The following is a 13923-nucleotide window of genomic DNA, read 5'->3' on the forward strand; positions in this document are numbered from 1 at the left end:
AGCAAAACCAGTGAACATTCGTCCCTACAGATATACTCCAGAACAGAAGACGGAGATCGAAAAGAAAGTTCAGGAGATGCTTTGCGCAGGGCTGATCGTGCCTAGTACAAGCCCATTTTCATCGCCAGTCCTGTTGGTCAAGAAGAAAGATCAGACTTGGTGGTTTTGTGTGGATTTTCGGCACTTAAATGCGATTACAGTCAAAAATGCCTATCCACTGCCGATCATTGACGAGCTGTTGGATGAGCTAGCGGGGTCAGAATGGTTCTCGAAATTAGACCTAAAGGCAGGGTACCACCAGATCAGGCTAGCAGAGCAAGACGAGCCCAAGACAGCCTTCAAGACGCACCAAGGTCAGTTTCACTTTAAGGTGCTGCCATATGGAGTAACAGGGGGGGCGGCTACGTTCCAAAGTGTCATCAACACAGTCTTTCGGCCATTAAACAGGCATGGAGTACTTGCATTTATGGACGACATTTTCATCCACACGAAGACGTACTCACAGCATCTGGATACCCTTCGTCAAGTGCTTCAACTCCTTAAGGAGAATGATCTGTTCGCAAAACGCTCTAAATGTTCCTTTGCCCAACGAGAGATCAGCTATTTGGGGCACACAATCAGTGGAGCAGGAGTGGCGACTCTGGACGAGCATGTATAGTCGGTGAGAACCTGGAAACAGCCAGCAACAATGAAAGAACTCCGTGGATTCTTGGGATTGGCGAGGTACTACCGCAAGTTTGTGCGCAACTTTGGCATCCTCAGCTGGCCTCTCAACGACCTCTTGAGGAAGAATGTGCCATTTGTCTGGACCGACACCACGGAGACAGCTTTCAAGGCTCTGAAAAAAGCACTCATCGAGGCCCCCGTGCTTGCATTACCGGACTTTTCCAAATGGTTTGTGGTGGAAACCGATGCGAGTGCTACAGGCATTGGCGCGGTGTTGATGCAGAATGATCACCCGGTGGCATATTTGAGCAGATCTCTCGCCCCCCGCAACCTGGGGCTGTCAGCCTATGAGAAAGAGTGCCTGGCCTTACTACTCGCAGTCGATCACTGGCATCCATACCTCCAGCACTCAGAATTCACCATTCAGACGGACCAAAAGAGCTTGCTGAATTTGACTGATCAAAGACTGAACACACCTATACAGCAGAGGGCATTTACCAAGTTGGGAGGGCTGCAATTCAAGATTCAGTACAAAGCAGGGGCAACCAACCGAGCAGCTGATGCACTGTCACGTCGAGTGCATGACATACCAGAGGAGTTGGCAGCCGTGGAAGTTTGCAAACCAGCATGGCTGGAAGCCATTACTGAGAGCTATCGACAGGACACTACAGCGCAACAACTGCTCACCAGGCTGTCGTTAGATCCAACCAGCGATGAAGGATACTCCATTCAAGATGGTGTGATCAGATACAACGATAAGATTTGGATTGGCAACGATACCGAAATTCAGACTTCTCTGATCAAGGCGTTGCATGATAGCGCAATAGGAGGGCACTCACGCCACTTATAATAGAGTGCGCCGGCTATTTGCTTGGAAGAACTTGAAAAACATGGTGCAACAGTTTGTACGTCAGTGCAACACGTGCCAGAGAGCGAAAACAGAACGGGTGTCTCCGGCAGGGCTACTCCAGCCGCTGCCCATTCCCAAACGACCATGGGCGGTCGTCTCGCTGGATTTCATCGAAGGGTTACCCAAATCAGGAGGAGATGATGTGATATTGGTGGTGGAGGATAAATTCTCCAAATATGCACACTTTATACCCATGAAGCACCCTTACACAGCACTGACAGTCGCCCAGATATACAGTAACATGTCTTCAAATTGCACGGGCTTCCATTGGCATTGATATCAGATCGGGATCGTGTTTTTACAAGCAACTTGTGGCAGGAGCTGTTTCGCCTCTCTCAGACACAGCTGCGAATGAGCTCTTTGTACCACCCCCAGACGGATGGACAGACGGAACGCGTGAATCAGTGTCTTGAGACCTACATGCGCTGCTCAGTTCACTCGTGCCCACGCAACTGGTGCAAATGGTTGTTCCTTGCAGAATACTGGTACAATACCACTTTCCACTCGGCACTAGGACGAACACCGTTTGAAGTCATCTACGGCACACTACCATGGGAGTTTGGGGTAACTCAAGTAGATCAGTGCACTGTCCCGGACTTAGAGACATGGCTAAAAGAAAGGGAGATCATGATGGATCTGCTCCAGCAGCAGCTCAAGAATGCCCAAGACAGGATGAAGAGACAAGCCGACAAGAAGCGCACCGACAAGGTATTTGCTGTAGGTGACTGGGTTTACCTCAAACTTCAACCGTTCATACAGAGCTTAGTGGTGCGGAGGCCGTTCCAAAAACTTGCCTTTCGATACTATGGTCCATACCAGGTGACTGCGAGAGTTGGGAAGGTAGCATATCGCCTCGCACTGCCAGAAGCAAGCCAGATACATCCTGTTGTGCACATTTTGCAACTGAAACAAGCTATGGGAGTGGACACCACCGTATAAGCCAATCTTCCGCCAGAGCCAGCAATACTGCAAATGCAGCACGAACCGCTCCAGGTCCTGGCAAGTAAAGAGGTAAGAACCAGCACAGGTAACCATTCGCGCTGCTTGATTCGTTGGTCAGATTTGCCCAGGTCTCTTGCCACTTGGGAGGAACCAGAGGAGCTTCAACAGCGGTTCCCCACATCAGCGGCTTGGGGGCAAGCCGCGACTCAAGGGGTGGAGATTTTCACGTCACCTGGGAGTGCCGCACCGAGCCAGAAGGATCTGGGAGGCTAGTGGGTCCCAGGGTCAGAGACAAGGGGACGGCTGGAAGGCTGGGAAACGAAACCACAAGACCAAGTCATCCGTGACAGCTGTAGCGTGCGTGTGTGGGTATTATAAGCACGGTGCATGGGGTGTGAGTTGGGGTATCGATTATTGTACATGACTTGGACCGGAAGCTGACCTTCCTCGGCCTCTCCGTCAACTATCCAATTTCCCTTCTCTGCAGCTCTATTTCCTCCTCCTTCTTCCTCCCAGATCTGACCCCCAAGGGTACGTTACACATAAGAACCAAATAATGAATGATGAACCAGGGTTTTATACTTGTACTATTACAGATGGTAAAGAAAGAGGCGACATACATTCTGGTTGCTGAACAAGGTGAAGCGGAATGGCCCTATTGTGTTCTCCTGGATGCAGAAGGCACGCACGACTCTAGTCCAACCCCTTGTGATGGCCGGCCGCCAATCATGTTGTTTGAGAGGTAATCTTGAGTAAACTGCTTCAAAATCCACTGCAAAGGAAAAAAGATTTAGACATTGTCATCTAACACAACTCATTACGAGCAGTACAAAGAAGGCTACATGGTTCTTACTTACCATCCTGCAGTACGCTGTTGTCTTGCATAAAGTGTAAACATATAGTTCGATTGACATCTTTTGACCCATTTTAATAACAATCGTTATCAGTTTCCTCACTTGATGCTGGTTTATGAATATATTATTGCCCCATACGCAGAAAGGGTTGAAGTGTGGATCTTTGGCAATGACATGTGTACCTAAAAGCATCAAGTTAATATTAGAAGCTAAACAACAGTTGCAAAATGATGTAATACAACACTCCCTCGATTCCATTATATAAGATTTTATACACATATATCTAGACATCATCAGAACATTAAGGTAACACGAACGTTAAGGTAACACTCTTCGTTGTTTCTATGTAGCCTGGAATTGCATATTTAGTCATTCAGTACAATGCATGTTGCTATATAGCCTCAGATATATTAAATATGGCCCTAGTTAACCTACTGATAAATGGATTACAGATATATTCAGTGAAATGTCCAATTCGACGATTAATCCCTTATCAGCCCCTGGGCTGTATGGTACCAGCTACCGAGATCCTGAACAGTGAGTACATATAAGCAATGCGATGAAACTAACCTCGATGGAAAAAACAACATTGTTCTCAATATTGTCCTGTATAAGTACATATAAAGGCATGTTAAGTACAACAAACTAAACATCCCCAAATATATCCATGGTAGACAACATAATCTACAAATGATAGCTTCAGTGTGCAGGCTTAAGCATGCTAGTTAAGCAAAACAAGAAGTGGAAAGGTGTGTTAACTGCATCGGGCATAACATTTATAAACAAGCAAATAGTCATTCAAACTGGTATTATGCAGGTCTAAAGTACACAAGTTATTGTTAAAAAATGAAAAGGCATGTTAACTACAATATCCTTAATAGCAACCAAATATTGTAATTCATAGTGGTGTTGTTGAAACTGTTATTGATGAAATTGAATTGCACGGAAAATAGTTGCACATAAGGCATAAGGCCATCTCTAGCCGGTCCTTTAAAATCTAAAGGACTAAAACAATTAGTGGATATATATATACTCCATTAATTTTTGGCTGTTTCTAGTTGACCCCTAAACTTAATGTTGTAAACTTCAATTTGATCAAGTTCAAAGCAGGTTCACCGAAAGTAGCATGCATTCAAACATAAACATAGATAGTTTTGCATAACCGAACATAAAACATAAATTTAAACTAAGCTAAACTACTTTCGGTTTAAGTAGAGGTCGAGCCAATCCTTCCTCGTCAGGTACAGTGTGCCACGAGCTGGGTCCAGGCCGGTGACATCATCGGGGTCATTGGGGAAGGCACTGCTCCACTCGTCGATGTCGATCTCCTCGTTCTCGCAGCCCACTTGGACACCCTCCGCGCCGCCGTCCTCGCCGCCTTCGACCTTGTCATCGGAGGAGAGTGCAATAACCTCGCCGCCCTCCAAGCCGGCAAAGATCGCCCACTCCGCCTCCTCGAGCTCCGGGTGCTGTTGGCGGAGCTCTTGCATGTAGGCCTCGTCGGCGGCCTCGGCCTCGAGGCGCTCCCATGCCTCGTGGTCCTCCTGCGCCATAGACGAGTTCACCACCCCTGGCTCCGGCGGAACGAGGTGGGCCGGACGTGTGCCGAAGGGAAAATTGAGCATAGCCGCCCCGCCGTGGTAGAGGACCTGCCACCGGTCGTACTCGATGGCTGCGAGCTCGGCCATGTGGAAGCTACTGAGCCACCGGTGGGTGTGGGTCTCCCGATCTGTAATCTTGTCGACCCATGTCCCCTACCGCCGCTGCCGGACCCTGAGGTAGGACCTCGTCGGCGACCTCGTCGGCTATCGGGTCCGAGGGAGGACAGGGAAGTCCTCGAACCGGCATATGGGCACGGCGATAGGCGGATCGATAAAGAGCCCGCGGAGGACGACGGGGACACCTCGGCGGCCACCTCGCCAGCGTCGGGTGAAGAGGCCGTGATCAAACTCTCTTGGGCCATTGGCTCCTAGTTTCAACCGGACACCTAGAAAGATAGGGGCTCATAGTTTCGCCTCCCAACATACTCACCTCAAGGGTGATGCCAACAATAATACCTCATGCTATCTATATTCAACTAGATATATGTGCCTAGATCTTTCCTCACCACATGATGCTTGCCAAAAGAGAAAATAAAAAGGAATATAAGGAGAACTTTGAGTCTTTGCATAAAAATAAATACATAAAAGTAAAAGATAGGCCCTTCACAGAGGGAAGCAGAGGTTGCCATCCGCTTATTTGTTTGCATGCTCAATCCCTTAGTGCAAGAGAAAGTCACCTTGTATTGCCACTTAAGATGACAACCTTTATTATGCAATCTGTCACTTTTATTCTTTGTCATCCAAGTTCGTACAATGCTCAATTTTCTCTTACACTAAATGATCTCACATATTTAGAAGCAATTTTTATTGCCTTTTTGCACCAATGACAACTTACTTGAGGGATCTTGCTCAATCAATAGGTAGGTATGGTGGACACTTGAAAAAGATTTGGGTTTAAGGGTTTTGGATGCACAAGTAGTATCTCTACTTGGTACGGAATTTTTGGCTAGCAAAGATAGGGGGCAAGCATTACATGTTAAAGGATCTATGACAATATGACTTCTATGTGAATATAAATATACATAAATTATTAAGTTGTCTTCCTTGTCCAACTCAACAATTTGGCATATAATATTTTGACACTACTAGGGAAAACCTTACCAGTAGCGCTGGATTTTAGCTACCAGTAGCGCTGGTACACGTGCTGCTGCTACGGTGCTACACCTATTTTTTAGTAGTAGCGCTACTGGTAAATTAACATAGTAGTAGCGCGCCTATTTCGCACCAACGCTACTACTAACGAAATAGTAATAGCGCGTCTAGTATTTCCCCAGCGCTACTACTAACTAATTAGAAATTAAAAATGCACCAATTCCATTTTTTTCCTGTTAACGTGGCGGTCGAGGCAGGGGCTAACGAGGCACCGTCCCTGCGTGCCTTCGATGCAGCAGTGCAGCTCGTCCAGAGCTGTGACAGCGGCGGCAAGTGTACATGAGGTAGGAGAGGCGCTAGGTGGCAGGGTCCCGAGCAGATTCGGGCGAGGGCGAGCTAATCCAAGGGGCAGCAAGGTCAATTTGGCCGGCAGCTCCATGGAATCTTCGGGTGGCGACTGCTTCTTGCTTGTCTCCTGGGCATAAGAGAGAGAGAGAGAGAGAGAGAGAGAGAGAGAGAGAGAGAGAGAGAGAGAGAGAGAAGATCAGAGAGATAGCTTCAGGAGGGAGAAGAGAGGAACCAGAGGGAGAGGAGGAAGGGCACGGGTGACGAGACCTGGGTGGTGGCGAACCGCTGGTCACCAGCGAGGTGAAGTGCGGCAGAGAGCTGGGTGCAGGAGGAGCTCAGGCGGCGTGAGGCTCAGCGCGCAGGCGGGTGGCTCATCGGGTTGGCCATGGCGGGCTCCTGGTGCTCCTATGTTTCAGAGAGAAAAGAGAGAGTCCTGTGAGGGAAAGAGAGATTTAGAGGAGAGAGAGAAGAACGAGAGGGATGGAGAGAAAGCAGGAAGCATGTGATTGTGTCTGTGTTTCCTCCCCTGCCACGTCATGAATCCAAGTGATTTGGTGCTCAGCCAATGCGAACGAGTCGTACTGCGTTTTGTGTTTTCTGCGCCCAATTGCCGCAGCACTGCTTTATACCCACGCGCTATTACCAAAGTGGGGCTTGGGCTCATCTATCAATAGTTGTAGCGTGGGGTATAATGCATGCGCGCTATCTAGTTAGTTGTAGCGTGGGTTTATAATCCACGCTACTACTATGTCATGTTTCGGGGCACGGTAGAGACCACTTAGTAGCAACGTGGGTTTATAACCCGTGCTACTATTATCAAATTATTAGTAGCATGGAGTTTATACCCCACGCTACTACTAATTAGCAGCAGCGCGACGCATAAACCCTCGCTACTGCTAAGCATCTATCTATAAGGTATCTCCTAGTAGTGTGACGAGGGCTCACAATCACAAAAGATTTCTCGAATAGTATATTTATATGTGAATCTTCTCTTCCCTTATTAATTCTTTCATGAGTTGCATCACTGGCTAATGCTCTGTTTGTCAATCTCTAATAAAATTTCCTACTTATAGTTTTCCTTATGTGGTGCTATCACCTACCATAGGATTAGTATATGATCTTATTAATTTATTTCCTTTCTCTTATTTGTTTGCAACATGAAAGTAAAGAAAGCAAAACTCAGACTAACTTTATTATAAAACTTGCACACGATTACGAGGATTGATAGCTAAGCAGATTCTCAAATAAGAAAGGATCTAACCAAGTTTATTTCATATAAAGCAAAAAGATCAAACTAAGATAAGTAAAAGCAAAAGAGAGTGGGATGATACGATACCGGGGAACCTCCCCCAAGCTTGGCAGAAGCCAAGGCGAGTGCCCATACCCAATACTCAATTCTCCTTTGGTGGTGAAGAAGATGATGATGAAGAAGCGATCCTATCCTTAAGGATCAAGAGATTCTCCAACCGACGGATAACGCTTCGGAGATAGGTGATATGCTCTTGATGCAAAATATTTTCGCAAGTGAGATACTTATTTTGTATGCGAACTATTTCAATAACGCGAAAAGCTTCAATCTCAGCAGGAGTAAGATGAGTAAGGTAGGGCTTAAGGATATCTTCTTGCTCCTCCTTGGCCAGCAGTGCTTGTGCTGCCATCGGGGATGGATCCATCGTAGCTTTCTTGCCCTTGCCTCCCTTGACGACATCCGTAGGCTCCTCCCTCTTTGTCTCGATCTTCATCAGCCAACCATCTTCTTCCATGTTGTTGTAGGACGAGGAAGACATGATGCCTGGCTTGATAAATCTGACCAGAAACAGCAAGAAAAGAGAACAGAGGATTTTTTCGCGATACGGTGATCAACAGGTTCGGGAAGTATATATAGATTTTTTTTATCTTGGAGGACAAGTGTACAGGAGAAAAACGAAGTCTGGCAGGTGTCCCAGGTGGGCACAACCCACCTGGGCACGCTAGGCATGCCTGGCGCGCCCTGGTGTCTCGTGCCCAGCAGGGGACGTTTCCTGGGAGTTTCTTTATTTCCAAAATTCTAAAATATTCCAGAACTAACAAAAAATATTTTTGTGGATTTTTCAGAGACCGTTTACTTACGGTATTACTTACCTAGTTATTTTGACGATTCTAGAGTGTTCCAGAAGGACTCTTTTATGTGTTCTTCCAGTGTCAAAGTTTGGACAATATTACTTTCAACATTGATAGGCATACCTGAGATGTAATGCTTTATTCGTTGTCCGTTGACAACCTTCGGGTTAGTGCCTTCGAAATTATTTATTTTGATGGCTCCAGACCGGTAGACCTTCTCAATGACATATGGGCCTTCCCATTTCGAGAGGATCTTTCCTGCAAAAAATCTAAAACGAGAGTTGTACAAAATAACATATTCTCCGACTTTGAACTCACGCTTTTGGATTCTTTTGTCATGCCATCTTTTAACTTTCTCTTTTAGTACTTTTGCATTTTTGTAAGCCTGGGTTCTCCATTCATCTAAAGAGCTAATATAAAATAACCTCTTTTCACTAGCAAGTTCGAAATCATAGTTGAGTTCTTTAATTTCCCAGTATGCTTTATGTTCTAACTCAAGAGGCAAATGACAAGCTTGTCCATAAACCATTTTATAAGGAGACATACCCATAGGATTTTTATATGTTGTTCTATAAGCCCAAAGTGCAACATCAAATTTTTAGACCAATTCTTTCTGGACCTATTGACAGTCTTTTGCAAAATTAATTTTATTTCCCTATTGCTAAGTTCAACTTGACCACTACACTGAGGATGATACGGTGATGCAATTCTATGGTTAACATCATACTTGGCAAGCATTTTACGAAAAGCACCATGAATAAAGTGTGAACCACCATTAGTCATTAAATATTTAGGGACTCCAAACCTTGGGAAAATAACTTCCTTAAGCATTTTAATAGAGGTGTTGTGATCAACACTACTAGTTGGAATAGCTTCTACCCATTTTGTAACATAATCAACAGCAACCAAAATATGTGTATACCCATTAGAGGAAGGAAAAGGTCCCATGTAATCAAATCCCCAAACATCAAATGGTTCAACAACAAGTGAATAATTCATAGGCATTTCTTGACGCTTACCAGTATTACCTATTCTTTGGCATTCATCACAAGATGGGACAAACTTACGGGCATCCTTGAAGAGAGTAGGCCAATAAAATCCAGATTGCATTACCTTGTGAGCAGTTCTATTTCCAGCGTGATGCCCTCCATAAGCTTTGGAGTGACATTTCCATATGATTTGTCCCTGTTCATGCTCAGGTACACACGTCTAATAATACCATCTACTCCTTCTTTATAAAGATGTGGGTCATCCCCAAAGTAATGTCTTAAATCATAGAAGAATTTTTTCTTTTGCTGGTATGTAAAACTAGGAGGTAAATATTTAGCAACAATGTAATTAGCATAATCAACATACTAAGGAGTACTATTAGCAACATTTATTGCAGCTAACTACTCATTGGGAAAACTATCATCAATAGGTAGTGGGTCATCAAGCACATTTTCAAGCCTAGAAAAGTTATTTGCTACGGGGTTCTCAGCCCCTTTTCTATCAATAATATGTAAATCAAATTATTGTAACAAGAGAACCCAACGAATAAGTCTAGGTTTTGCATCTTTCTTTTCCATAAGATATTTAATAGCAGCATGGTCTTTGTGAACAGTTACTTTGGAATCAACAATATAAGGTCTAAATTTATCACAAGCAAACACCACTGCTAAAAATTCTTTTTTAGTAGTAGCATAATTTCTTTGAGCACTGTCTAGAGTTTTACTAGCATAATGAATAACATTCAATTTCTTATCAACTCTTTGTCCTAGAACAACACCAACAACATAATCACTAGCATCACACATAATTTCAAAAGGCAAGTTCCAATCAGGTGGTTGAACAATAGGTGCAGAAATTAAGGCTTTCTTGAGTGTTTCAAAGGCTTCTAAACAATCATCGTCAAAAACAAAAGGAACATCCTTTTGCAAAAGACTAGTAAGTGGCCTAGAAATTTTAGAGAAGTCTTTAACAAATCTCCTATAAAAACCAGCTGACCTAGGAAACTACGAATACCTTTGATGTCCTTAGGACATGGCATTTTCTCAATTGCATCAACCTTAGCTTGGTCCACTTCAATACCTCTTTCAGAAATTTTATGACCAAAGACAATGCCCTCATTAACCATAAAGTGGCACTTCTCCCAATTCAAGACAAGATTTGTTTGTTCACACCTCTGCAAAACTCGCTCAAGATTTCTTAAACAATCATCAAAGGACTTCCCATACACAGAAAAGGCATCCATGAAAACCTCAACAATATTTTCACAAAAGCCAGAGAATATAGCAGTCATACATCTTTGAAAGGTAGCAGGTGCATTACATAAACCGAAAGACATACGTCTATAAGCAAACGTTCCAAAAGGACAAGTAAAAGTGGTCTTTTCTTGATCAGATTGTAAAACAGGTATTTGTGAAAAGCCAGAGTATCCATCAAGGAAGCAAAAATGTGTGTGCTTAGATAGTCTTTCTAACATTTGATCAATAAAAGGCAGAGGGTAATGATCTTTTCTAGTAGCTTTATTTAATTTTCTATAATCAATAACCATTCTATAGCCTGTGAAGATTCTTTGTGGAATGAGCTCATTCTTATCATTAGGAACAACAGTAATACCTCCCTTCTTAGGGACACAATGAACTGGACTTACCCATTTACTATCAGCTATAGGATAGATTATACCTGCTTCCAGAAGTTTCAATATTTCAGTTCTTACCACTTCTTTCATCTTCAGATTTATCCGACGTTGATGATCAAGAACTGGTTTAGCATCAGGTTCTTTTTACGCTGCCATAGAGTGAGACTAATGCCCTTTAAGTCATCAAGAGTATACCCAATAGCAGCTCGGTGCTTCGTTAGAACTTCCAATAATCTTTCTTCTTCATGTTCTGAAAGGTTAGCACTGATAATAACAGGATATATCTTCTTTTCATCAAGATAAATATATTTCAAAGTGTCTGGCAAAGGTTTTAATTCAAACACAGGGCCACCTTTAGGTGGAGGAGGACCTCCGAGAGTTTCAATAGGCAAATTGTGTTTAAGCAGAGGACATTGTTCAAAGAAGATCTTATCTATTGCATTTCTTTCATGCATATGTAAATCATTCTCATGATCTAGCAAGTATTGTTCCAAAGGATCAGTAGGTGGCACAGCAATAGAAGAAAGACCAGTTAATTCATCCTTACTAGGAAATTCTTTTTCATGATGATTTCTACTAAACTTGGAAAAATTAAACTCATGAGATTTATCACCAAAGCTGACACTGACAGTTTGTTTCTTACAATCTATTTTAGCATTGATGGTGTTCAAGAAAGGTCTACCAAATATAATGGGACAAAATTTATCTTGTGGGGTGGTAAGAACAAGAAGATCAGTATGGTATTTTATCTTCCCACACAAGACATCAACATCTCTAAGAATCCCAATGGGTGATATAGTATCCCTATTAGCAAGTTTAACAGTAACATCTATGTCTTCTAATTCAGCAGGTGCTATTTCATCTTTAATTTCTTCATATAAGGAGTGGGGAATGGCACTCACACTAGCACCCATGTCACATAAACCATGATAACAGTGATCTCTTATTTTAACCGAAACAATAGGCAAGCCAACAACTGGTCTATGTTTATCTTCCCCTCAGGTTTAACAATTCTAGCAGCTTCGTCACCGGGTTTAGTTTCTTCTTCTTCCCATCCATATCTTCTTCCAAGAGATCTTTAGCCATAGCAATGCTAGGTTCTACTTTAATTTGTTCATCAGGTTTGGGTGTTCTAACATATCTTTTGTTAACAACAGTTGAAACTTTAGCATGTTCTTTTATCCTAACAGGGAAAGGTGGTTTCTCAATATAAGCAGAAGGAACAACTGGATCAACATTATAAAGTATAGTTTCTTCTTTAACCGGTACTGGTTCTTTAATTTCATCTTTGATAGGTGGGTGATGTTTAACCCACTTCTCTTTAGGAAGTTCAACATGAATAGCAAATAATTCACGAAAAGAGGCTACTATTTCAGAGTCTAGTCCATATTTAGTGCTAAACTTTTGAAAAGCATCGGTATCCATAAAAGATTTAACACAATCATACTTAAGCTTTATACCTAACTCTTTACCTTCGTCAAGTTCCCAATCTTTGGAGTTGTGTTTAATTATTTCCAAAAGATCCCACCGGAATTCAATAGTTTTCTTCATAAAAGAACCAGCACAAGAAGTATCCAGCATGGTTTGATCATTACGAGAAAGCCGAGCATAAAAATTCTGAATAATAATTTCTCTTCAGAGCTCATGATTGGGGCATGAATATAACATCGACTTAAGCCTCCCCTAAGCTAGAGCGATACTTTCTCCTTCACGAGGCCAAAAATTATATATATAATTCCGATCATGATGAACTAGATGCATAGGATAATTTTTTTTATGGAACTCCAATTTCAAACGATTCCAATTCCATGATCCAATATCATCGCAGCCTATACCATGCCAATGCTTTTCCCTTCAAAGATAAAGGGAAAACCTTTTTCATCACTTCATCCCTGGGTAAACCTACAAGCTTAAACAATCCACAAATTTGTTCCACATGTACCAAGTGCATATCAGGATGTTCAGTTCCATCTCTTGCATAAGGATTAGCTAGCAGTTGTTCTATCATACCCGAAGGAATTTCATATTCAATATTTTTAGTAGGTGCAGTAGGTTGAGGGGTAACTAATTGTGGTTCCGGACAAGGTGAAGATACCCCAAAAAACCCCTCAAAGGATTATTTTCCATAGTAAGAAGTGACAATAAATTTTAGTACACTATATAAATGTTTCCTTACCAAATTCCACTTACCAAAGGCGCTTCACTCCCCGGCAACGCTGCCAGAAAATAGCCTTGATGACCCACAAGCATACGGGTTCAATTGTAGCTCTTTTTTATAAGTAAGAGTGTCGAACCCAACGAGGAGCAGAAGGAAATGACAAGTAGTTTTCAGTAATGTAATGTCTGCAAGTGTTGAAACTGTAAGTAGCGAGCAGTTTGATAGCAAGATAATTTGTAATGGGCAAGTAACTTAGTAATAATAAGTATGCAGCAAGGTAGCCCAATCCTTTTTAAACAAAGGAAAGGCCAAAATGATCTCTTATAACAAGCAAAGCGTTCTTGAGGGTACACGGGAATTTCATCTATTTAATTTCGTCATGTTGGTCTAATTTGTGTTTGCTACTTTGATAATTTGATATGTGGGTGGACCGGCGCTTAGGTGTTGTTCTTACTTGAACAAACCTCCTACTTATGATTAACCCTCCCGCAAGCATCCGCAACTATGAGAATATAAATGGTTTTTAAATATTTAAAAACGTCAATGGTTTTTAAATATAAAACACTCATCGCAAACGTTTTAGTTAGAACACCCGTATGCAAACTGACAGCTTCCCCAGGAAGCCAAGG

This window comes from Triticum aestivum, chromosome 7B (assembly GCF_018294505.1).
Source record: "Triticum aestivum cultivar Chinese Spring chromosome 7B, IWGSC CS RefSeq v2.1, whole genome shotgun sequence".
Taxonomy (NCBI): domain Eukaryota; kingdom Viridiplantae; phylum Streptophyta; class Magnoliopsida; order Poales; family Poaceae; genus Triticum; species Triticum aestivum.